This window comes from Rhinoraja longicauda, chromosome 19 (genome assembly GCF_053455715.1).
Source record: "Rhinoraja longicauda isolate Sanriku21f chromosome 19, sRhiLon1.1, whole genome shotgun sequence".
Lineage (NCBI taxonomy): Eukaryota > Metazoa > Chordata > Chondrichthyes > Rajiformes > Arhynchobatidae > Rhinoraja > Rhinoraja longicauda.
In genome coordinates this window covers 40,034,141-40,061,399 of record NC_135971.1, presented here as the reverse complement: position 1 = coordinate 40,061,399, position 27,259 = coordinate 40,034,141, and the positions used below count along the sequence as shown (strand labels likewise).

The following is a 27,259-nucleotide window of genomic DNA, read 5'->3' as shown; positions in this document are numbered from 1 at the left end:
GAACGTTTGTAACAAGATGACAAGGCAGGTAATTACCAGAGAGAAACACCAGCATCGAGATCGTGTCTTTGGCCATGGAAACGTTGGGAATAACTGAACCGGGAACATTGTAACTGCTGCTGTCAATATTGCAGGGCAGACATATTGCAGGGCTGTGTGAAGGGGGACGATGTTGGATATTCAACAACAGACCAATTGCCTTCATCGATCGGGGCATTGGGTCTAAGAGTTAGGTTGCAGCTTCATAGCTACTTTCTACCTCATTGGAAACCCTCGGACTATCTTTGATCAGACAGACAGCATCTCTGGAGAAAACGAATAGTCATTCCTGCCATTCATTTGTCCTAAATACCGTCTATAATCTCTCGTTCCACTTCCCCCTGACTCTCAGTCTGAAGAAGGGTCTCGACCCGAAAACGGCACCTATTCCTTTTCTCCACAGATGCTGCCTGACCCGCCGATTTACTTCAGCTTTTCGAGTCTGTCTTCGGTTTAAACCGGCATCTGCAGTTCCTCACTACACATATCCTTGATCGGACTTTACTGGATTTATCTTGCACTAAACGTTATTCACGTTGTTATCGTGATCATGTATTCGTCCACTGTGGATGGCTCGGTTGCAATCATGCATTTTCATTCCGCTGTCTGGTTAGCATGGCAGAAGGGCTTTTCACTGTACCTCGCTTCACGTGACAAGAAACTAGTTTGAAACTCAAAAGAGGAGATATTCCTAAGGAATACAGATAATCAGAAGTAAAGCGAAGGAGGTGGCAACACAATAACTTACCTGGTATACCGATAATTGCAAGAATCGGGTAGCAAATCATGGTCGCATCAGCCGCCTCTATTCCCTGCATTCTATGATTTCGTTAATGCAAACGTACAGATGCCACACTGAAGCGATTCACCGTGCAGCCTGATTTATACGTCATCCTTCTCCACTGGGAGACCAAATTACATTACAGTTCTGTGGGGGAGAACGAAGGTCTAGGGTCCCTCCGCTGCTGGACATTGGGGGGGGGGGGGGGCATTGTGCGGTGGAGACGCCCCTTAAATGAGGGAAGGGATTACAGCCCAGGGGGGGGGGGGGGTACATGAGTGGCAAGGGTGACGGGTGTAAGGATAATTGTGAACTCTACCCAATACCATTCTAATCAATATCTCTGTACGCTGAGAATGGGCAAGATGGTTTTGCACAGTTCTTGTTTTGCATATGTTTTTCAAACATTCACAATATACATTTGCCAGAGCTCTGTGTTTAGCCGGTGGACACAAAGTGCTGGAGTGACTCAGCGGGGCAGGCAGCATCTCTGGAGAGGAGGAAATGGCGACGTTACGGGTCGAGACGCTCTGTGTTCAGCTGGGTCAGCTGGGGTGTGTGAGTGGGGAGCGTGAGTGGGGAGGGGAGTGTGGGTGGGGAGGGGGGGTGTGAGTGAGGGGGAGGGGGTGTGAGTGGGGAGGGGGGGTGTGAGTGGGGAGGGGGTGTGAGTGGGGAGGGGGTGTGAGTGGGGAGGGGGTGTGTGGGTGGGGTGGGGTGGGGGTGTGAGTGAGGGGGTGTGGGTGTGGAGGGGGGATGTGAGTGTGGAGGGAGGGGGGTGAGTGGGGAGGGGTGTGGGTGGGGAGGGGTGTGTGAGTGGGGAGGGGGGATGTGGGTGGGGAGGGGGGGGGTGAGTGGGGAGGGGTGGATGTGAGTGGGGAGGGGGGTGTGGGGAGGGGGGTGTGAATGGGGAGGGTGTGGGTGGGTGGTGTGAGTGAGGGGGTGGGGCATGAGTGGGGAGGGGGGTGTGGGTGGGGAGGGGGGGTGTGATTGAGGCGGTGGGGGGTGAGTGGGGAGGGGGGATGTGAGTGGGGAGGGGGGATGAGTGGGGATGAGGGGTGTGAGTGGGGAGGGGGATGCGAGTGGGGAGGGGGGATGAGTGGGGAGGGTGTTTGTGAGTGGGGAGGGGGGTGAGTGTGGAGGGGGTGAGTGGGGGGTGGGGGTGTGAGTGGGGAGGGGGGTGTTAGTGGGAAGGGGGTGTGAGTGGGGAGGGGGGATGTGAGTGGGGAGGGGGGATGTGAGTGGGGAAGGGGGATGTGGGTGGGGAGGGGGGTGTGAGTGGGGAGGGGGGATGTGGGTGGGGAGGGGGGATGTGGGTGGGGAGGGGGGATGTGGGTGGGGAGGGGGGTGTGAGTGGGGAGGGGGGGATGTGAGTGGGGAGGGGGGATGTGGGTGGGGAGGTGGATGTGGGTGGGGAGGGTGGGGTGTGAGTGGGGAGAGGGGGTGGGGCGGCATGTGAGTGGGGACTGGGGGAGGGGTGTGAGTGGAGAGGGGGGATGTGAGTGGTGAGGGAGTGGGATGGGGGGATGTGAGTGGTGAGGGGGGGGCGGGGGGAGAGGTGGGAGTGAGTTGTGAGGGGGCGGGGGGGTAATGGGCGATTTGAGGTGGTGACAGGAACACAACGTGTAACAGTGCCCGGTTATCCACACTGATACACGGGACAGAACAGATGTGCGGCCACTTCCTGCATTTCTTCTGCACAATTGCAGAGAATATTCAAAGTGCTTGAAGAACAGCGAGCCAGTCGGCATCTGGGGAGGGAGTGAACAGGCAGACTGATCAATGTGGAGAAGGGTCCGATCCGAGTCGTCGCCAGTCCATTCCCTCCACAAGATGCTGCCTGAACAGCCAGTACCTCCAGCGCTTCGCGTTTCACTCAAGATGCCAGAATCTCCAGTCCCTTGTGTCTGCCGAGGAGATTCGCCAGCGTGTTGCCCGGGATGAACATCTCTGTTGTGAGGATCATTGGCAGAGGCCGGGTTTGGTTTCCCGGGAGTTGGGAGATGGGGGGGGGGGGGGGGGGCGGGGGGGGGGGGGGATGAAGGGGTGCTGGTGAAGTACAGAATAACATGGGCGTTGATAGCTGGTGAGACATCTCACCCCATAACGGAGATCTCTAATACCAGAGGGCATCAGTTTAGACATGAGGCATAAGGGGTGTAAAAGTGCTCAGATCCACATTGGGTGTTGTAATCTTGGGTGTTGGAGGCAAAGACTCCCCCCACATTCTAAAAGTAGCCAAATGAACACCTTAATTGCTGATAATCACGCTGGTGTAGATGGGCGCTGAACGGTCAACATGAACGCGGTGGACCCAAAAGCCCTGCTGTGTGTCTAGCAACAGAGAAACCGCGCGTCTTGTTAAACGGTGAGAGATTGTACAGATTTGGTATTCAGAGGGACCTGGATGTCCTTGTGTACAAGTTACATGAAACCCACAGACGGGTACAGTGGGCACTCGGGGCGTGTGAAATATTGATCTTCATTTCGAGAGGACCTGGGGTTTGTTTGCATAGAGAGATACAGCATGGAAATAGGGTCTTCCACCCACTGAGACCACAACGACCATCGATCACCCGCTCGCACTCGTTCAATGTTACAACTTCCTCATCCATTCCCTGCAAACGAGGGGCAAATATTAGAGGGCAGTTTAACCTGCAAACCTACACATCTTTGGGTTGAGGTAGGAAGTTCGACCACCCGGAGAAACACATGCGGTCAGAACAAAGGAGGACCCGGCGGGGGGGGGGGACCGCCGAGAAGGGAGGGGGGGAGAACACAGGACCCGACTTGTGGGAGGGCCGTGTGGGGAGGGAAAGCAAAGGCGGACCCGGCGTCGGATGCTTTCTAACTTTGTTTGCGCCCTTTATGAGGCGACTCTTTACAGACCTTGGGTGTGCAAAACAAAGAATATCACTGTGCCTTGTCACATGTGACAATAAAGTATTCATTTATTGGTCATTATCATCATTATTGGTCCAAAAACGCTCACCAAATCACCAAAAACGCTCACCAAATCACCAAAAACGCTCACCAAATCCACCCAAAACTTCATCCTCAACATTGATGGTCTCCCAGTATCCACTTCACCTCACATCCGGAATCTTGGAATCATCTTTGATCAAACCCTCTCCTTCGACAAACACATCAAACACATCACAAAGACAGCCTTCTTCCACCTCAAAAACATTGCCCGTCTCCGTCCATCCCTCTCCTCCACAGCTGCAGAAACCCTCATCCACGCCTTCATCACCTCCCGTCTGGACTACTGCAACAGCCTCCTCTATGGTTCACCCTCAAAAATCATCAATAAACTTCAATACATTCAAAACTCCGCTGCCCGTCTACTCACCCACACCCCGATCCGTGACCATATCACCCTCGTCCTTTACAAACTCCACTGGCTCCCCATCCCCCAGAGAATCCAGTACAAAATCCTCCTCATAACCTCCAAAGCCCTCCATAACCTGGCCCCATCCTACCTGACCGACCTCCTCCACAGGCACACTCCCACCTGCACCCTCCGCTCTGCTGCCGCCAATCTCCTATCCCCCCACATCCGGACCAAACTCAGATCCTGGGGGAACAGGGCTTTCTCCATCGCTGCTCCCACCCTATGGAACTCACTACCTCAAACCGTTAGAGACTCCCCCACACTCACCACATTCAAAACATCACTGAAGTCTCACCGGTTCAGTACTGCCTTCAACCACTGAAGGTCACCTCACCTTCTGTCTCCTTTCTCTGTTCGTTTACTTAGTTACTTATTTATCTATTTATTCATTTCCCTATGTTCTCTAAACCTCTGTAAAGAGTCTTTGAGTATATGAAAAGCACTATATAAATAAAATGCATTATTATTATTATTATTATTATTAACTCATTAACTCATTCGTTCGTTCGTTCCTTCCTTCCTTCATTCATTCATTCATTCATTCATTCATTCATTCATTCATTCATTCATTCATTCATTCATTCATTCATTCATTCATTCACAGAGAGAACGTGCAAACTTCACACAGTCCCGTCCAGGGCGCCGAACCATCGCCATCGCAGCCGGGCGACCGGGTGGTGAGGGCGCGTCCGCGGTTCATTGAGTACCGGGACCATCGAGCACACACTCCCTCCTCGTCCTTCCCCTCGCCGCGACTACTCCTCCCCCACAGCCCCCTCCCCACTCCCCCACCGCCCACCGCGCACTCCCCGCCCCACTACCCCCTCCCCACTCCCTCCACCGCCCACCACACACTCCCTGCCCCCACTCCCCCCTCCCCACTCCCCCACCACGCACTCCCCGCCCCCACAGCCCCCTCCCCACTCCCCCACCGCCCACCACGCACTCCCCGCCCCCACTCCCCCCTCCCCACTCCCTCCACCGCCCACCACACACTCCCTGCCCCCACTCCCCCCTCCCCACTCCCCCACCACGCACTCCCCGCCCCCACTACCCCCTCCCCACTCCCCCACGGCCCACCACGCACTCCCCGCCCCCACTACCCCCTCCCCACTCCCCTACCGCCCACCACGCAGTCACCGCCCCACTGCCCCCTCCCCACTCCCCCACCACCCACCACGCACTCCCCGCCCCCACTACCCCCCGCTAGCCCATTGACAACAGCACCGGGACAACTCCTCCCACACAGGCCCCTCCCGTCGCCCCACCCGCTCCAGTCTACATCTCCCCCGGAATAAAACTCAGGCGGCTGTCAATCCATGGAGTCTATTAACATCACAACGTGCTGCCATCCATTCAGTAACAATGTGGCTGATCCAATCTTGGCCTCAGCCTCTATCCGCTCTGCTCCTACTCCACGATCGCTTCAGCCTAACGAACCGTTAATCTCCGCCTTGACTCAGTCCTCTGCCCCTCCACCGTGACCTGGGGCACAGAATTCCAGGGATTCACGTCCTGGCGATTCAAGGAGGAATGGGGGTGTGCGGGGGCTGCGCGGGGGTCCGGTGCCCTCCGTCCGTTCCTGTTGGCAAATGTTGGGCACCTTCAGAAGCAACAAAAATGCAGCGACTCACCGGGTAAATGTCCGAGATATCCGGCGCGGCCCAACTCCCCCGACCCATCAGCCCCACAGACGCCGCACTCCCCTCACCCCGCACATCCCCGACCCCGCACGGCCCCGCACCGACCCCTGCACGTTCTCATTGGCTTATCACCACCCACCACGCGTCCGTGCGCCACCGCACCCTGCACAGCCCCAGAACCCACACTCCCGCACAACCCTGACCCCCCGCACCACTCACTCCTTTTGCACCACCCTCACCCCATGCCCCGCACTCCCCTAAACCCCCACTCCCCCATATGCACCCCACTCTCCCCTACACGCCATCACTCCCCCATCCGCACCCCACACTCCTCTAAACCCCCACTCCCCATCCGCACCCCACACTCATCTAAACCCCCACTCCCCCATCCGCACCCCACTCTCCCCTAAACCCCCACTCCCCCATCCGCACCCCACACTCATCTAAACCCCCACTCCCCCATCCGCACCCCACTCTCCCTACACACCGTCACTCCTCCCGCACTCCGCACTGACCACGCACCCACTCCCACCACTGTATTCCTCAATGCCCCGCTCACCCCGCACTCTCGCATCACGCAATGAACCCGCACGCCGCAGTTCACTCGGACCGCTGTATCCCGCAGTGTCTCCCTGTGTTCACCCCTCACTCCCGCGGCTGCACACCCTGCAGCCCGCCCTTCCCCTCTTGCCAGAAGGAACTGTCTCCACACGTTAGCATGAGCTCCGCTGCCGTTCAGGCGCAGCGCCGCCCGCCAGTGCTTCAGTCATTGGCGGTTCACAGGAAACTCTGCACCACAGCGGCATCGCTCTCCTCTCCACCATCAGTTAAAGGAAGTCACGTCTTCTCTGATTCCACGGGCCCACAGCCGCCTGGTCTGCGGGTGCCAACGAACACCGTGCAGCCGCCGCCAAGCGGGATGCGACTCGTCAACCGGTGACCGGCCGCGGGACTGCACCGCTGTCGGGAAATCTGCCGGAATCGCGATAGGCCGGGAGCGCCCGGCGACCCCGCTGTCTGACGGAGAATGCCGCGACCAATCGATGGGAAACGGGACGTCCAGCCGACGCTGTCGCCTCGCCCCGATACAGGCCGCAGATTCGGTGTCGGGAGTCGGCTGTGGAGATGGATCCAGCGGGTCTGGACGGGCTGGAGTTCCATAGTCCAGTCCGAAGGCGGCACATCCATCCCGCCGATTGTAAGATTGCGTTTACAGCGCGGGGCGGCGGCGGGGAGCTCGGCGGGCACAGCACGGTGTTCAATGACAACCCAAGAGTCGGCGGCGACCCGATCAGGTCAACTGGCGGCCGGCCGCGTTCACGCACCTGTTGTGTTCGATACATCACCGGATTCACACAACAGTCTGATTCACTATGTAATTTATTACACGATCAATTAAGGCACGTACACTCACATGTCCCCGAATACCCCAGTACACGCTCGCAAACCCCGAGTACACGGCACAGCTCGCCGCAGGATGGTTCTGTTCTCCATCACCCGGCACCGTCCGCCACACGGCCCAAGGCTGGGGCTCTCTCCGCGAAAGGACGCCAACTCCATCCTTTATGTCATTTCCCATCAGAGCAGACCGCGCCACTGCCACTCCCAGAGCCCATCATAAGCCCCCCTTGTCTGCAACGTTTCTGCGCTACTAGCGGCAGTGGCGCGGGTGGTCGACCCAACTATTGCTGCTGTGTTTGGTTCACCAACGCTACACTTTCCCATAGAATGGCCTGAGAAAGGCGAAGTTCCCAGGCAACGCGAGTCCCCTGACACGGACAGGTGCAGACAGTGTCTCCCACTGTCTGGAAAACTGTGTTTGAATGTTGTTTTCAGGTGCTGTTGAACGCGGCGCTGCTAATTTAATTGGTAATTCCATTTTACATTCTAGCTGAGATTCTCTGTTTAACCCTCACACGACTGAACTTCTGCCGGGAAATCTGACGAAGTCACGGTAAATCGGGGCAGCCCGGCGACCCCGCTCTCCAACGCGGACTGTCGCGACAGTCGATGGGTACCGGTACGTCGAGTCTACGCCGCCGCGGAGCGGAGATCCAGCTTCGCACATTCGGCCTCGCAAGTCGGCAATGGGGATAAACCACCCCGTCTGCAAAGGGCCGGAGATCCAAAGTCTCGGGCGCAGGCGGCAGATTCGACCCGCCGATTGCAACATTGCGTTTGGGGCCCAGAGTGTGGGCGCGGAGCTGGGCGGGTGCAGCGCGGTGTTCAGAGACACCCGAGGAGTCGGCGGTTTGCGGATCGGGTCGCAACTCGTCAACTGGAGACCGGCCCAGTGCGTGTCCCGCTGCCGGGAATCCGCTGGAATAGCGGTCGGCAGGGAGCGCACGGCGATCCCGCTGTCCAACGTAGGTCTCCGCGACGCGTCGTAGGATACTGGAACGGGTAGCCTAGGCTGCCGCGGAGCCGAGATACGGACCCGCAAATCCCACATCGGAAGTTGCCTTGGGTCGGATCCGTCAGGTGTGGTCGGGCCAGAGTTGCCGAGCGCGACCGCAGGCGGCAGATTCCACCCGCCGATTGTAACCGTGCGTTATCTGCCCGTGGCGCCGGCGGGGAGCTCGGCGGCTGCAGCGCGGTGATCGGAGACAACTGGAGAGTCGGCACCGCCTCGAGCGGCCGCGACCCGTCAACCGGCGACCTGTCCGGTGACTGCACCTTTCCGTGGAGTCTGCCGACATCGCGGTGAACTGGGGGAGCCCGGGACCGCGCTGTCCGACGCGGGCTGTCGCAACGAGTAGATGGGCCCGGTAACATTCAGCCTAGGCCGCCGCGGAGCCGTCGTACAGGCCCGCAGATTCAGCATCGCAAGTCGTCTATGGGAACGGATCCGTCTGGTGTGTCCCGGCCCGCGCTCGAGAGACCCGGCCACAAACCGCAGATCCGACCCGCCGAATGCAACATTGCGTTTTCAGCCCGGTTCGTCGGCGGGGAGATCGGCGGGTGGAGCACATGTTTTCAGAGGCACATGAAGAGTCGGCAGCGCCCGAACGGGCCTCGACTCATCATCTGGTGACCGGCCACGTGAGTGTAACACTGGCGGGAATCTGCCGATGTCGCGGTAAGCCGGGAGTTCACGGCGACCCCGCCGTCCGACGCGGGCCAACGAGCCGCGAACCGGAACGGCCTTCCCAGAGCGCCGCGGATCCCAGATACGGACCCGCAAAGTGCGCATGTGGAGTCGGCCATGGGGACGGACGCGCCGGGAGTGCGGTTTCCGGAGCTCCAGAGACACGTCCGCAGGCGGCAGATTCCACCCGCCGATTGCCACGTTGCGTTTTGGACGCGGGGTTCGTCGGCGGGGAGCTCCGGCGGGAACAGCGCGGGGTCCGGAGACCCCGAAGAGTCGTCGGGGCCCCGATCCGGTCGCGACTCGTCAACTGGTGACCGACCGCGTGTGTACCGCTGCCGGTAAATCTGCCGCAATCGCGGTAAATCGGGGGAGCCCGGCGACCCCGCTGTCTGGCGCGGATGGCCGCGACGTGTCGATGTCCACTGGAACGTCCATCCTACGCCGTCGCGGAGCCGAGATACAGACCCGCAGATTCGGTTGACGAGTCGCGCTGCAGCCGCCGAACTCCCCGCCGACGCCCCGCGCGGGTCGAATCTGCTCTGGATCTCCAGCCCGGCCACACCGGGTGGAACTGTACTCACAGACCACTTCCGAGGCGGAATCTGCGGGCCTGTATCTCGGCTCCGCGGCGGCTTATGCTCGCCATTCCGGTACACATCGACTCGTCGCAGCATTTCGCGTCGTATAGCGGGGTCGCCGAGCGCCTCCAGTCAGCCGCGATATCGGCAGGTTCCCGGCACCGGTACACTCACACAGCCGGTCACCAGTTAACGATTCGCGGCCCGGTCGGGGCGCAGCCGGTTCTTCAGGTGTGTCCGAACATCGTGCAGCGCCCACAGAGTTCACCGCCGACGACTCGTGTCGAAAACGCAATGTTGCAGTCGGTGGGTCGAATCTGCCGCCAGCATCCAGGGCTCTGGAACTCCGGCCCGGCCAGACCGGGTGGATCCATCCCCATAGCCGACTTTCAACGCCGAATTTGCAGGCCTGTATGTCGGCTGTCGCGATTCCGTCAGATTCCCGGAAGATTTGACCCGCCGATTGCAACATTGGGTTTTCAGCACGGGGGCGTCGGCGGGGAGCTCGGCGGCAGCAGCGCGGGGTTCGGGGACACGCGAAGTGGCGGCGGCGCTCTGATCGGGCCGCGAATCGTCAACTGGTGACCAACCGCGTGTATGTACCGCTGCCGGGAATCTCCTGAAATCGCAGTCGGCTGTGAGGAGCCCCGGACCCCGCTGTCCTACGCGCACTGCCGCGCCGAGTCGATGGGAGCCGGAATATCCAGTCTACGCCGCAACGGTGATGAGATACAGGCCCGCAAATTCAGCCTCAGAAGTCTTCTGTGGGGTTGGATCTACACGGTCTGACCGGGCCGGAGATCCAGAGCCCTGGCTTCTGCCGGCAGATTCGATCCGCCGATTACAACACTGCGTTTTCGGCGCGGGACGACAGCGAAGATGGAATTTAATACAGAGAAATGTGAGGTGTTGCATTTTGGAAAGTCTAACATGGGCTGGACCTACACAGTGAATGGTGGGGCTCTGGGGAGTGTTGCAGGCACACGGATCTTGGAGTGCAGGTGCATGGTTCCCTGAAGGTGGAGTCGCAGCTAGATACGGTGGTCAAAAAGCCTGGTGGCACATTGGCCTTCATCAGTCAGAGTATTGAGTACATAAGTTATGAAGTCATTTTGCAGTTGTATAAGGCGTTGGTGAGGCAGCATTTAGAGTAATTTGTTCAGTTCTGGGCACCATGTTATAGGAACGCTGTTGTCAAGCTGGAAAGGGTGCAGAGAACATTTACGAGGATGTTGCTGCAGGGAGAGGTTGAGTTGGCTGGAACTTTATTCGTTGGAGCGCAGGAGGATGAGCGGTGATCTTATGAGAATGTATAAAATAAACCTAAAACCGGAATATTCTGTAAGTACATCTGCATTTCCCAGAATAGCGGAATAGTAGAGCCATCGAGTCATAGATTGATACAGCGTGGAAACAGGCCATTCGGCCCAACTTGCCCAAGCTAGATTTAGATTTAGATTTAGAATCGGCCCACCGAGTCCGCGCCGCCCAGCGATCCCCACACATTAACACTATCCTACACACACTAGGGACAATTTTTTTAAAAACATTTACCCAGTCAATTAACCTACATACCTGTACGTCTTTGGAGTGTGGGAGGAAACCGAAGATCTCGGAGAAAACACACGCAGGTCGCGGGGAGAACGTACAAACTCCGTACAGACGGCGCCCGTAGTCAGGATCAAACCTGAGTCTCCGGCGCTGCATTCGCTCTAAGGCAACAACTCTACCGCTGTGCCACCGTGCCGCAGATCAATAGATCGGGTAGATGCACAGAGTCCCTTGCCTAGAGTAGGTGAATCGAGGACAAGAGGGCATTGGTTGAAGGTAAAGGGAACAATGAAGGTGAAGGGAATCTGAGGGTAAACTTTTCACACAAAGGGTGGTGGGTGTATGGAGCAAGCTGCCAGAGGAGGTCTGGAACTATCCAATATTTAAGCAACAGTTAGACAGTGGCATGGATAGGACAGGTTTAGAGGGGTATGGACCAAACGCGGGCAGGTGGGACTAGTGTAGCTGGGACATGTTGGCCGGCTTGGGCAAGTTGGGCCGAATGGCCTGTTTCCACGCTGTATCAATCTATGACTCGATGGCTCTACTATTCCGCTACTCTGGGAAGTGCAGATGTGCTTACAGAATATTCCGGTTTTAGGTTTATTTTATAAGAGACTGCAGAGAGCTCACAGTGGAAATGCCTTGAATGTTTTGATTAATTTAATGATACAATATGGTTCAACATGGAAAATAGGTGCTGGAGTCGGCCATTCAGATGTTCGAGCCAGCTGTGCCATTCAATACGATCGTGGCTGATCATCCAAAATCAGCACCGCGTCCCTGCATTTCCCCATATCCATTGATTCCTTTAGCCCGAAGAGCTAAATCTAACTCTCTCTTGAAAACATCCAGTGAATTGGCATCCACTGCCTTCCGTGGCACAGGATTCCACAGATTTACAACACTCTGGGTGAAAAAAGTTAAATGTAACATCTCCAAGTTTGTGGATGACACAAAGCTGGGCGGCAGTGTGAGCTGCGAGGAGAACTCTATGAGGCTCTAGGGTGCCTTGGATAGGTTGGGTGAGTGCGCAGATGTAGTATAATGTGGATAAATGTGAAGTTATCCCCTTTGGTGGCAAGAACAAGAAGGCAGATTGTTATCTGAATGGTGTCAGTTTAGGAAAAGAGGAGGTGCAAGGAGACCTGGATGTCCTTGTACATCAGTCACTGAAAGTAAGCATAGAGGTGCAGCAGGCAGTGAAGAAAGCAAATTGCATGTTGGCCTTCATAGCGAGAAGATTTGAATATGGGAGGAAGGAGGCCCTACTGCAGTTGTACAGGGACCTGGTGAGACAACGGGTGGAGTATTGTGTGCAGTTTTGGTCTCCCAATTGGAGGAAGGACATTCTTGCTATTGTGGGAGTGCAACGTAGGTTCACCAGGTTAATACCCGGGATGGCGGGACTGACATATGTTGAAAGAATAGGTCGTTAGGGCTTATATTCATTGGAATTTAGAAGGATGTGAGGGGATCTTATAGAAACATATTAAATTCGTAAGAAATTGGGCAGGGTAAATGCAGGAAAAATGTTCCCGATGTTGGGGGAGTGTAGAACCACGGGTCACAGTTTAAGAACAAGGGGTAGGCTATTTAGGACTGAGACGAAGAAAAACTTTTTCAACAAGATATTTGTGAATCTGTGGAATTCTCTGCCACAGAAGGCAGTGGAGGCCAATCCACTGGATGTTTTCAAGAGAGAATTAAATATAGCTCTCAAGACTAACGGAATCAAGGGATATGTGGAGAAAGTAGGAACTGGTACAGATTTTGGTTGACAATAGACAATAGACAATAGGTGCAGGAGGAGGCCATTCGGCCCATCGAGCCAGCACCGCCATTCAATGTGATCATGGCTGATCATTCTCAATCAGTACCCCGTTCCTGATCCCCCGTTGATCAGCCATGATCATATTGAATGGCGGTGCTGGCTCGAAGGGCCGAATGGCATACTCCTGCACCTATTTTCTATGTTTCTATATTCCCTCCGCAACTCTGGTTAACTCATCCCTTTCCAAACAAACCACCCCCACCCCAGGTACCTTCCCCTGTAACCACAGGAGATGCAGCACCTGACCCTATACCTCCTCCCTCGACTCTGTCCAGGGACCCCGACAGTCCTTTCAGGTGAAACTTGCACGTAGGTTGAGGTTCACTTGCACGTACTGCAACATCATCTACTGTATCGGTTGTTTCAGGTGTGGATTCCCATATATCGGGGAGACCAAGCGCAAACTCGGCGATCGTTTTGCTGAGCACCTTCGCTCAGACCGCCCCGACATACGTGACCTCCCGGGTGCCAAACACGTTTACTCCCCTTCCCATTCCCACATTGATCTTTCTATTCCAGGCCTCCTCCATTGTCAGAGTGAGGCCAAATACAAAGTAGAGAAACAGCGCCTCATATTTCGCTTGGGCAGCTTACAACCCAGGGGTATGAATATTGATTTATCTATCTTCAGGTAACCCCTTGCATCCCTTCTCTCTCCGTTGCTCCTCCACCCTAGTTGTCATACTAGTTTCACTGCCGTCCTGTTGAGTTTCACAGTCTGCACAACTTGTTATCACCTGCCCCACACCAACAATGGACCATTGTGGGTTCCACATTTCCTTGAGCATCGTTGCTTTTTATATTTCCTTCATTCATTCGTTCCATTTACTTTCTATATTTCTCCTTTCCCTTTCCCCTGTCTCCCAATCTGAAGAAGGGTCTCGACCCGAAACCTCACTTATTCATTTTCTCCGGAGATGCTGCCTGATCCGCTGAGTTACTCCAGCATCTGTGTCTATCTTTGCTGTCAATCAGCATCTGCAGTTCCTTCTTACGCTCTTTAAAAAGTTGTTACAGTTCGTACCTGCCTCTACTACCTCCTTTAGCAAATCGTTCCATATACGCAAGAGCGGCTCAGTGTAAAAGTTGCCCCTCAGGTTCCTATTAAATATTTCCTCTCTCACCGTAAGCCTATGTCCTCTGGTTCTTGATTCCCCCAATCTGGGTAACATACAATGTGCATTCACCCTATCCATTCCCCTCGTGATTTTCCACGCGATAATGGCTTCCACTGTTCAGATTACATCTCCAGTACTTGATACTAATGGATGGACAATAATGCAACGCTACCGTTTCAAGCTCTCTGCATCTCGGCTCGGTGTAAATTGTCCACCTGCACTATTCTTATTAGTACATTTCAACATTTACCCAACAGGGTTCCGAATTTCGCAGCGGCGTCGTCAGATTCTGCTCTGCTTCACGTCTTTTCCTTCAATGTTAAATTCACTGCCACTGCTCTTTCCAGGAATACCCGTGCCTTAAAGAAGTTCTGCACCTCCCTCCGGCGAGATTCCCATCTCCTGCCAGTTCTCACCAAGGACTTTCGTCCGTAACATCATTCCTATTTCTTGTTTCATAGATGCTGCCTGACCTGTCGAGCATTGCCATCATTTGTAATTCCATTGTAAGTTGACTGTGAAATAGGAACATTATTAAACACCACCCGTTATCTCTTGGAAAAGCAAAGAAGTGAACGTGCAGCCGTGCCCCTGTAACGAGAGGACGTTGGTAGATGGATAATTATAAACACAAGTATTCACTCAATAAATGATGGTGATCCGAAACTCAGCGGTTCAATTATACTTTATTGTCACGTACAGTGACGTTATTTGTTTTGCTATCAATTCAGTAAAATCATGCTCTACATAACCACAGTCATGCATAAATATGTTCAACCATTTATTTTAATAACAGTACACTTCTGATATAGAACACAAAGAGTCGCCACGTTTCAGAAACAATCCTGTGCCCTTCAGATTTCAACAGTAGAAGAGCCCTAACCGGTCTGGCTGGGACCATCAACAGTTAAGTGGGATTAGCACAGTTTTGCGCTAGTATTGACGGGATGGGCTGATTGCTCTCCATTCTGAAAAATGATCCCGACCCGAAACCTTGCCCATCCATTCCCTCCACGAGAGTGGCCTGACCCGGTGAGTTCCTCCCGCATTTTATGTTTTGCTCAAGGTTCTGGCACCTGCAGTTCCGAGTATCTCCATTTTGTTGCCTTTTCTTTGTACATTTAAATGATTCTGCGATTCGTACTGAAAGCTCGCTGAATTGTCATCTGATTGTAACATATTTTAACGTTGGGGTCTGAGATTGGACGACTGCCATTTGAAAAGTGATAATCTGAACAAAAATCTGCAAATGCTGAAATTTGAAAATGTACACGGAAACCGCAGGAAATACTCGATAGGCCAGGCAGCATCTGTGAAAATAGAAACCGAGTCAATCTTGGAGGACAAAGATATTCAATCAGATTTGTTCTTCTTTTAGATATTCAGCGTCTCCGGTGACATTTTTTCATTTTCCTACTATCTCACTTGCTGGTAAGATCTGGTGTTGCCTTTCGATCTGGAATATTGACTCTGTTTCTCTTCGCAGAGGCCCGCCCGACCTGCTGAGTATTTCCAGCTTTTTACGGTTTTATAAAATCCGTTTGATTAACAAGGCAAAAATGGATTAAAGTATAATTGAACATTAGGTTACATTGCTTGGAACGTTACACTGGCCGGTCATCCAAACCTTCGGCTTTAAATCAACAGCGCCATGTTTTAGGATCGGAATACAACGTGCTGATGGAACTCAGCGGGTCAGGCAGCATCTGTGGAGGGAATTGACAGACGACGATTCCGGTTGAGCCCCTCTTTCATGCTGATTGTGGTAGGGGGAGAAAGCTGCAAAAGAGACGTGGGGCCGGAATAAAGCCTGGCAAGTAGGAGGTGGATAGACGCAAAGTGCTGCAGTAAATCAAGCAGCATCTCTGGAGAACAAGGATAAGGTGACCTTTCGTGTCGGAACGTTTCTTCAGAGGTACAAAGTGCTGGAGTAACTCAGCGGGTCAGGCAGCATCTCTGAAGAAAAATAATAGGTGACGTTTCTTTCAGTCTGAAGAAAAGTTCCGAGCCGAAACGTCACATTTTGTTTCTTCAGAGATGCTGCCTGACCCGCTGAGTTACTCCAGCACGTTATGTCTATCTTCGTTAGAAACTAGCTCCTGCAGTTCCTCCCAACACAAGTATTACGTGGATTCGGGTGAGGGGAGGGGTGATTGGCAGATGGTTGAAAATAATGAAAACGGCTAAAGGTGAAAAGGATACAAAATCGTGTTAGGTGTGGAAAGAAGGGGAGTGAAATGTAAAGCCAGAGGGAGGGATATCGATGGAAGGGAACATGGGGTGGGGGGATAGTGGGAGGAACGGGTGCCGTTTCGGGTTAGGGGCACATGAAAGGGAGAGAGGGTGTAGGGGATATTAGTTAACATTGGAGAATTCAGTCTTCATACCGAAGGTAGATACAAGATGCTGGAGTATCGCAGCGGGCCAGGGGGCATCTGTGGAGGGAAGGAATGGGTGACGTTCCCCATTCCTTCTCTCCCGAGATGCTGCCTGCCCAGCTGAGTTATTCAAGCATTTTGTGTCTGTCTTCGGTTTGAACGCGCATCTGCAGTTCCTTCCTACACATCAATCTTCATACCGTTGGGTTCTAAGCTAAGCCAACAGAATACGAGGTGCTGTTCCTCCAGTCTGCGTGTGGCCTCTCTCTGACAACGGAGGAGGACAAGGTCGGATAAGTGGCTTTGGGAATGGGAAGTGTAGTTAAATGGCCGGTAAAGCAAGAAACGGGACATCGAGCTTCGAATCAACGCGACGGTCTAATTTCTTTTTAAAAACCGGACGATAATAATAAATGGATCAGCTATCACCTTCTTCGTTTCCTCCCGGAACCTCCTCTGGACAAGAGCATAAATACATGTGTTTGTGCAGGAACTCAGATACATGAGCAGAAGCGCTATTCTAATCGCGAGATAAAGGGACCTCGGGGCTTTGACCGCAAAACTCTGCGTGACTTCGAAACACAAGTCGAGTATCGTAACCGGTGTCCACAGCGCAGTGAAGCTGCCCGAGATGGCAAATAACAGAATCATTGAAGTCCTCCGGTTTCTGATCTCGGGATCACAGATATTACCGTCCACTCGGCGCTTCAGGGCGCTGCGAATGCGACTGACCTGTACAATGTGCCTGACGGTCAGTGAATTTAACAGCAGTACCAGCGGCAGTGGCAGCAGCGGTACCAACAGTTTGGAGAACCATTTGTACGTCTTCCATGCGGGCGAAGAAGCATATTCCGTAACTGTACGGCAGCCCCATCGTATATCACCGGCAATATAGAGGGGCTCATACCGAAAATAAACTGGAATATGGATCAAAAAGCTGAACAAACACACGGTCGTTAGAATCACTGCGGCGGTTCTCTCGGTGCAGTATTTTGATTTTAATTTCTGGCAACAAATGGCGAAGAAGCGGTCGACTGTGAATGACACTGTAGACCAGACGGAGAATTGCACGCAGGATATTTGTATAAAGGATGTAAGACGACACGTACAGGTGTATGCCAGGAATGAATGCGGAAAATGATAGCTGAGGACGTTTCTCACGATGACATTAAATATACAGACCATTGTGTCTGCGACTGCCATAGTTAGCATGTAACGGATGACCACTTTGGAGAGGCCGCACATTCTCCGGGACAGGACCACCAGAGAGAGGACGTTTGCTGTAACAAGATGACAAGGCAGGTAATTACCAGAGAGAAACACCAGCATCGAGGCCGTGTCTTTGGCCATGGAAAGGCTGGGAATAACTGAACCGGGAACATTGTAACTGCTGCCGTCAATATTGCAGGGCAGACATCATTGGCTGTGTGAAGGGGGACGATGTCGGATATTCAACAACGGACCAATTACCTTCATCGATCGGGGCATTGGGTCTAAGAGTCAGGTTGTAGCATCATAGTTACTTTCTACCTCATTGGAAACCCTCGGACTATCTTTGATCAGACAGGCTGCAACTCTGGAGAAATGAATCGGCATTCCTGCCATCCATTTGTCCTAAATACCGTCTATATCTCTCGTTCCACTTCCCCCTGACTCTCAATCAGAAGAAGGGTCTCGACCCGAAAAGGGCACCTATTCCTTTTCTCCACAGATGCTGCCTGACCCGCCGATTTACTTCTGATTTTCGCGTCTGTATTCGGTTTAAACCGGCATGTGCATTTCCTCACTTCACATATCCTTGATCGGACTTTACTGGATTTATCTTGCACTAAACGTTATTCACGTTATTAACGTGATCATGTATTCGTCCACTGTGGGTGGCTCGGTTGCAATCATGCATTTTCATTCTCCTGACTGGTTAGCATGGAAGAAGGGCTTTTCACTGAACCTCGCTTCACGTGACAAGAAACTAGATTGAAACTCAAAAGAGGAGATATTAATAAGGAATACAGATAATCAGAAGTAAAGCGACGGAGGTGGCAACAAAATAACTCACCTGGGATACCGATAATTGCAAGAATCGGGTAGTAAATCATGGTCGCGTCAGCCGCCTCTATTCCGTGCATTCTATGATGGATAGGAGCAAGATTTCGTTATTGCAAACGTACAGATGCCACACTGAAGCGATTCACCGTGCAGCCTGATTTATACGTCATCCTTCTCCACTGGGAGACCAAATTACATTACAGTTCCGCACACCCCATCTCACAAACATCTCCAGCTCTTTCCATTTGAATAAACAGCTAATGTCCGCGCTCGGTAATTGATACGAGTGACTGCAATAAACAGGATTACTCTGGGCAGTTCCGGGCTCACTACTGCGCACGGCCCTGAGCTGTGAATCGGAGTCTCGGGTTTATCTATCCCCCTTTTCTTACTTTACCTGCGTAAAGACTAGCTCTCTTCCTCTGTGCCTGCCTCTCTTCATCACTTCCATTTGTATTCTTTTGGTAAGCAGACCTGTTCTTCCGATCCTTTGGCTCAACATTCAAGGGATGCTTGATTCAGGGTCAAGCGACGACTTCATAAGGTCGTCATCAGTGATAGGAGCATAATCAGGTCATTCGGCCCATCAAATCTACTCCGCCATTCAATCATGGCTGATCTATCTCTCCCTCCAAACCCCATTCTCATGCCTTCTCCACATAACCGTTGACAGTCGTACTAATCAAGAATCTATCTCTGTTTTAAAAATATCCATTGACTTGGCCTCCACTGCCTTCTGTGGCAACGAATTCCACAGATTCACCAGCCTCCGACTAAATAAATTCCTTCTCGTCTTCTTCATAAAGAAACATCCTTTAAATCTTAGGCTATGTCGTCCAGCCCTGGACTCTCCCACTAGTGAAAACATCCCTTCCTTATTCACTCTATCCAAGCCTTTCACCCATTCGTGCATTCCAACGTGGTCCTCCCTCATTCCTCTAAACTCCAACGAGTACAGGCCTAGTGCATGCTCATCATATGTTCCTGGGATCATTCTTGTAAACCTCCTCTGGACCCTGTCCAGCGCCAGAACATCCTTCCTCAGGTATGGTGCCCACAATTGCTCACGATACTCCAAATGCGGCCTGACCAGCGCCTTATAAAGCCTCGGTATCACATCCCTGTTTTTGTGTCCTTGCCCCCTTGAAATAAGACTTGACTTCTTATTGACGTCCAAGGGCAGTGGGGGAACATAATTTTATGCCCGGGTCAGAGTTGAACCAAAGTGGTGCCGTCTACCAGTAAATTAGGAGCCGACAAAGATGCAATTCAGTTTTTCAGAAGCCAACAAGAGGAAGGCAATAATATTGTGATTAAAGGCTCTACCCTAGACAGAGAAATGCATGGTGGGGCAGGATAAATGAGATATGTGTGACTGGTCAGAATGTGGAAAAATAGGAACAGGGGCAACCAAATGATATTCTCAAGATTCACCATAAAAAGCACCCTCTCGGTGAGCGTCACAGTTGGGCTTGACAACTGTGCTGCACAAGAACAGAGGACATTGTCGAGAGTTGTGGATGCAGCCCAGTCCATCACACAGCCCAGCCCAACACAGCCCAGCCCATCACACAGCCCAGCCCATCACACAGCCCAGCCCATCACACAGCCCAGTCCATCACACAGCCCAGCCCATCACACAGACCAGCCCAGCCCATCACACAGCCCAGCCCATCACACAGCCCAGTCCTGTCCATCACACAGACCAGTCCTGTCCATCACACAGACCAGCCCATCACACAGCCCAGCCCAGCCCATCACACAGACTGTTACATCACACAGCCCAGCCCAGCCCATCACACAGCCCAGCCCAGCCCATCACACAGACTGTTACATCACACAGCCCAGCCCATCACACAGCCCAGCCCATCACACAGCCCAACCCATCACACAGCCCAGTCCATCGCACAGACCAGCCGCTCCGCCATTAATTCCATCTACACTTCCCGCTGCCCCTGTAAAGACCCACACCCTGGTCATAACCTTTTCCCCTCTCTCCCATCAGGCTGATGATACAAAAGCTTGAAACCACATACAATCTCATTCAAGAACAGCTTCCCGGCTGTAAGCTAAGGGTATAGTTTGGATCTTCCAATCTTCCTTGTTATGTCCCGTGAAGCTTTCATTTTCAACCTGCACATTTATTTGTGGCTGTGACATTATATTCTGCATTCTGTTCGCGTTCTTTTTTGCATTACTCGTTGTACGGATGTGGTGTGATTATACTCATGATCTGGATGGTGTGAATGACCTGGACAATTTGCGAAACAGTATCTCGATTCATGTGACGATAGTAAACCATTACTAATACCACGACTGCTCACTATCAATAAAATATTAAAGTTCCACCTCCGCACCATTTTTTCTATCCTGCTCTCCACGTCTCTTAATTTCTTAAGGCACATAAATCTTCAAATCTCTTTTTTGAATAAACAAGACGTGAACCTCCAGGGCCTTCCAGGGTAGAGAAGTCTGAAGACTTTATTCCTCTATCCGTTGCATCTTACAAGGACAAATTATTGTTTTCTTATCCCAGTCGTAAATGCCCTACCCTACTGTCTAACACTCTGTCTGACTGGGTCTAGACCACTCTGCCACAGGAAACATTTCATAATCATACTTATACTTTATTAGCCAAGTATGTTTTGCAACATACAAGGAATTTGATATGCCATACAGTCATACCAATAAAAAGCAACAAAACACAAAAATTACATTTTAACATAAACATCCACCGCAGTGACTCCTCCACATTCCTCACTGTGAAGGAAGGCGAAAAAAAGTTCAATCTTTGGAGCTTCCTGACATCAGTCTCTACCCGAGACTGCAAGCTCCTCGATGCTGGAATCCACAGGTGTTGATCCCAGGCAAGGGGGAAGGACAGCGACACCTGTGTGCCCTTGTACACCAGTCACTGAAAGTTGGCGTGCAGGTACAGCAGGCAGTGAAGAAAGCTAATGGCATGTTGGCCTTCATAACGAGAGGATTTCAGTATAGGAATACAGAGGGTCTTCTGCAGTTGAATAGGGCCCTGGTTAGACCACATCTTGAGTATTTTATACAGTGTTGGTCTTCTAATTTGAGGAAGGTCAGCCTTGTAATTGAGGCCGTGCAGCGTAGGTTCACGACATTGATCCCTTGGATGGCGGGACTGTCATATGAGGAAAGATTGAAAAGACGAGGCTTGTAGTCACTGGAGTTTAGAAGGAATGGAGGGGCTCTTATGGAGACATATAAAATTATAAAAGGACTGGACAAGCTCGATGCAGGAAAAATGTTCCCAATGTTGGGGGAGTCCAGAACCAGGGGGCACAGTCTTAGATTAAAGGAGAGGCCATTTAAAACTGAGGTGAGAAGAAACTTTTTCACCCAGAGAGTTGTGAATTTAGGAATTCTCTGCCACAGAAGGCAGTGGAGGCCAAATCACTGGATGGATTGAAGAGAGAGTTAGATAGAGCTCTATTGGCTAGTGGAATCAAGGGATATGGGTTACTGATTGTGGATGATCAGCCATGATCACAATGAATGGTGGTGCTGGCTCGAAGGGCAGAATGGCCTCCTCCTGCACCTATTTTCTATGTTTCTATGTTTCTATGAATCATGTGCTGGAATTCACAAGAGGGACTGATTGTTTGATTACTGATTAAATGGCACAGGTAGTGGCAAGCGGTTGCTATAAGTGAACGCATCATGCATCTCTTCCGTGGAAACAATAGATTGTTTCACTGTCTTCAGTGTTTAAACAGATTAATACTAGAGAGCGGAACTCGGAGTGATCTTTGATGGCACACACAGAGGAAGTGATGGGAGATCAACCTTGTAAATGTAAGGGCTAATATTACGAATGCAGCAATGTGGGTTTTATTGCAGAAGTGTAAAAGTTCCAGCTCGGATTATTCCTGGGGCATCCTGTTGTCAGCATGGAAGCGCGGTTTATGGCTGATCGTATCCTCTGATATCAGCAACTGGCCTCAAAGCTTTGAAGTGTTAAGAAGAACATCTTGCCACATGGACTGCCCTTTGTTCCCAAGAAAGAAGAGGTCACGATGGACACGACAGACACGGAAGTCCCGAAGCACACATAAAGGTTTATAGTGCATTGTAAACTTGCCATATAAGGCAGCGATGGAAAAATACTGGCACATGTATTTAGGGTATAAAATGTGTGTAAATGTAAGCTTTCGGAGAGAGAGGCTACACTAGCTGCCTGGGTGTTTCTAAATGCTTCGGTATCTAGACTCTCTCCCACCTGGGTGAGTAGAATAATGAGGTTAAACAAATTCGGTTGTCTGCCTGTTTTTTCTAATAGGCCACGGACTACAGTTGCTTGTATGAGACTGGGTAGAATGTTTCCATTATCAGGGTTCAGAACAGTCTTTCCATCAGCAAGAGTACAGTGTGATTCTCCTCTGCTTCATTGCAGACATTCAATGATTTTTAAACATTGTGATAATGCCTGCCTCAACTACCTCCTCTGGCAGCTCGCTCCATACACCCACCACCCTTTGTGTGAAAATGTTACCCCTCTGGTTCCCATTAAATCTTTCTCCCCTCACCTTAAACCTTTATCCTCTGGTTCCAGAGTCCCCTACTCTGGGCACAAGACTTTGTGCATCTTCCCAATCTATTCCTCTCATGATTTTGTGCACTTTGATAGGATTACCCCTCATCCTCCTGCACTCCAAGAAGAGAGTCCTAGCCTGCTCAACCTCTCCCTGTAGGTCAGGCCCTCGAGTCCTGGCAGCATCCTTGTAAATCTTCTCTGTTTCCTTCGTCTTGCTCCGACACATGGCAACTTACTTTCCCTGCACGAAAAAAGTTTCACCATCACTCGAGATACAATGGGGAGGGTGAGATTGGGGGAATAAAATAGGCTCATTAAAGGAAGCAGTTGGGAGGAGGTGTACATAGAACACAGAATAGTACAGCACAGGAACAGGCCCTTCGACCTACAATGTCTGTGTCGAACATGATGCCAGCATTAACTAATTTCATCTGCCTGCACATGATCCATAGCCCTCCATTCGACACATATCCATGTGCCTTGTTAAAAGCTTTTTTAAAAGTCTCATTAGTGCTGCCATCATAGAGTTTAGATAGCTGTGAAGGAAAATAACTGCAGATTCTGGTACAAATCGAAGGTATCACAAAATGCTGGAGTAACTCAACGGGTCAGGCAGCATCTCTGGAGAGAAGGAATGGGTGACTTTTTGGATCGAGACCCTTCTTCAGACTGATTTTAGATAGCTGTGTCTGCTGGCACATACATTGCTAGATTACCACATGGTATGCTGCTCTGGAACGGTAGATTGCAAGGGATCAAAGGAGAGATAGCTGAATGGATAGAAAATCAGCACCATGGGAGGAAGCAAAGGGTAATGGTGGAGGGTAGCTTCTCAAACTGGTGGCCTGTGACTAGTGGCGTGCCTCAGGGTTCGGCGCTGGGCCTGTTACTGTTTTAATTTTATATCAATGATTTGGTTGAGAACATACATGGCAAGAATATAAAGTTTGCTGACGATGCAAAAGTGGATGGTTTTGAAGATAGTAAAGATGGTTGTGAAAATTTGCAGCAGGATCTAGATCGATTGGACAGGTGGGCTGGAGAATGGTTGATGGAATTTAATACAGAGAAATGTGAGGTGTGTAGCGTGTTGATAAAGGCAAGGAGCCAGGTATTTTGGGAAGGTATATTTATTGGTTCGTGGGTCTCAGACGGGTCTAGTCTGCCGGAATGGCTTGGCGCCCAAACCTTGCCCTTATATACCTGCGTCCAGGACCGCCTCCCGGGACTGGTCCATTCCCGTGCCGAGGGGTCGGTAGTAGTATGGCCCGACCCTTGGGAGCCGCCACAGTACCCCCCCCCAGATCCGGAGGCACGAAACGCACTGGTGGTCGCACAACCCGACCGGACCGCGTACGGTAATCGGTCGACAGAGGGGCCGGCGGAGGCACAGTTGGAGAGACAGGCGGTGGGACCCGCAAAGGGGGGTGACCTCGTGGGCGAGGCCGGGCCACCCGCACCGGTTGGTCGATGTCTAAGTGGGCCGGCTTCAGGCGGTCAATTGACACGGCCTCCGGCCGGCCCCCCATGTCCAAAACAAACGTCGGGGTCACCAATGTAGCGTGTTGATAAAGGCAAGGAGCCAGGTATTTTGGGAAGGTATATTTATTGGTTCGTGGGTCTCAGACGGGTCTAGTCTGCCGGAATGGCTTGGCGCCCAAACCTTGCCCTTATATACCTGCGTCCAGGACCGCCTCCCGGGACTGGTCCATTCCCGTGCCGAGGGGTCGGTAGTAGTATGGCCCGACCCTTGGGAGCCGCCACAGGTGTTGCATTTTGGTAAATCTAACATGGGCAGGACTTACAGTGAATGGTACGGCTCTGGGGAGTGTTGTAGAGCAGAGGGATCTAGGAATGCAGGTGCATGGTTCCTTGAAGGTCGAGTCGCAGGTCAACAAGGTGGTCAAAAAGGCTTTCGGTACATCGCCTTCATCAGTGAGAGCATTTGAGCACAGAAATTAGGAGGTCATGTTGCAGTTGTATAAGACGTTTGTGAGACCGCATTTAGAGTATAGTGTTCAGTTCTATGTTGTAGGAAAGATGTTGTCAAGCTGGAAAGGGTGCCCAGATGACTTACAAGGACATTGCCAGGACAGAGAGAATTCACGAGGATGTTCCCACAACTAGAGGGGTTGACCTGTAGGGAGAGGTTGAGTCGGCCGGTTTTCGGTTTGTGACCTAAAATTTGAAAATTCAATATTCATACCATTGGGTTGCATGATACCCAAACAGCATATGAGGTGCTGTTCCTCCAGTTTGTTTGTGGTCTCACTCTGACAATGAAGGAGGCCCAACACAGAAAGGTCAATAAGGGAATGTGAAGGGGAGTTAAAATTGTCAGTAACTAGGAGACCTAGCAGGTCATAGAGTCATAGAGTGATACAGCCTGGAAATAGGCCCATCTTGCCCACACCAGCCAACATGTCCCAGCTGCACTTGTCCCACCGGCCCACATTTGGCTCATATCCCTCCAAACCTGTGCTATCCATGTATCTGTCTAACTGTTTATTAAACGTTGGGACAGTCCCTGCCTCAATTACCTCCTCTGGCAATTCTGACAGGTTTTCAAATTACAAGTGGTGTTCGGTGAAACAGATGCCTCATCTACATTTGCTCTCGCTGATGCACAAGAGGCCACAGCGGGAACATCAGATGCAGTAGATGAAGTTAGAGGAGGTGCACATGAACCTCTCTCTAACCTGGAAGGGCTGTTGGAATCACTGGATATTACATCTCCTGCGGTTGCAGGGGAAAGTACCTGGAGAGGGGATGGTGTTGGTTGAAGAGGTAAGTGAACCAGGGATTTGTCTCTGAAGAAAACAGGAAGAGTTGGGGATGGGAAAATGTGTCTCGCGGTGGGGTCATGTTGAAGGAGACGGAAATATTGGAGCATAATGCACTGGATGAGATGTAAGGATCAGGAGAACTCTATCCTTTTTATATTGGAGCATACTGGACTGGATGAGATGTGAGGACCAGGGGAACTATCCTTTTTATATTGGAGCTTAATGCACTGGATGAGATGTGAAGATCAGGGGAAGTCTATCCTTTCTCTGGTCTGGGGGCAAGGGGGCAGTGAGACCAGAACTATGGGACACAGAGGAGAAGGGGGTGAGGGATCCATCTTTGACAGCGGGGGGGGGGGGGGGGGGGGCACACTTACTAAAGGCAGAGGACATCTCGAATGGAAAAACTCTTCTCGGGAGCAGATGCGGCGAAGATGAAGAGATTGAGAGTAGGGGGTGGCATTTTTACAAAAGGTGGAGTAGGAAGAGGATGAGCAGTCCAGATAACTGTTGGAATCGGTGGGTTTAGAGTGCAGATCAGTTGATAGTCTGTCGCCTGTGATGGAGAAAAAGAGATCAAGAAAATAAAAATCTCTATTCCATTGAGAGTCGGAGGATGAGGGGAGATCTTATAGAGGTATACAAAATCATGAGAGGAGTAGATTGGGTAGATGCACAGAGTCTTTTACGCAGAGTAGGGGAATCGAGGACCAGAGGATATAGGTTCAAGGTGAAGGGGAAAAGATTTAAGAGGAATCCGAGGGGTAACATTTTCACACAGAGGCTTGTAGGTGTATGGAACAAGCTGCCAGAGGAGGTCGTTGAGAAACAGTTGGACAGGTACATGGATAGGACAAGTTTTGGAAGGTTATGGACCAAGCGCAGGCAAGTGGGACTAGGGTAGCTGGGACATTGTTGGCAGGTGTGGGCGAGTTGGGCTGAAGGGGCTGTTTCCACACTGTATCAATCTATGCCTCTATGAGAATGAGGTGTCAGACACTCAATAGTTCAATAGGTTGAATAGTGTTTTATTTGTCACTTGTGCAACTGCACAATGATATTACACATGCGGGCGCCACCATGTTTTGGCATCATTATTCAAAGTCCAAAGGCTGGTCGGTCCACCCGCTCGATGTACTGGAGCACTTGCACGAACCAACATCCCTCTCCTCTCCTGCACATCTCAGTGTCCCAGGAACGGCTCCTGCGGCCGACCATTAAGGTGCTGGAGGCAATACCCCGGGTATTTTTTTTCGTTTTTCATCTTCGCTTTAAACCAACATCTCTGTAGTTCCTTCCCACACATTCTGTTAGACTCTTTCACTGGCACTGCAACGCTGCCGGCCACGGAACTCGCTCAGTAGCGCCACTGTCGGCTGTGGCCGGTGGTGCAATACGTTCAACTTCACCAGTCTGTCTCCCTGCGGGCAGAATCAAAAGCTGCCAGTAGCGAGTGAAA

At 51.8% G+C, this 27,259-nt stretch overlaps 1 long non-coding RNA gene across 1 annotated transcript in view; it reads right to left on the bottom strand.

Moving 5' to 3' along the window:
• LOC144603241 (uncharacterized) overlaps positions 1-27,259 on the bottom strand; it is a 478,910-nt gene that overhangs the window by 153,186 nt on the left and 298,465 nt on the right. The window lies entirely within an intron of this gene.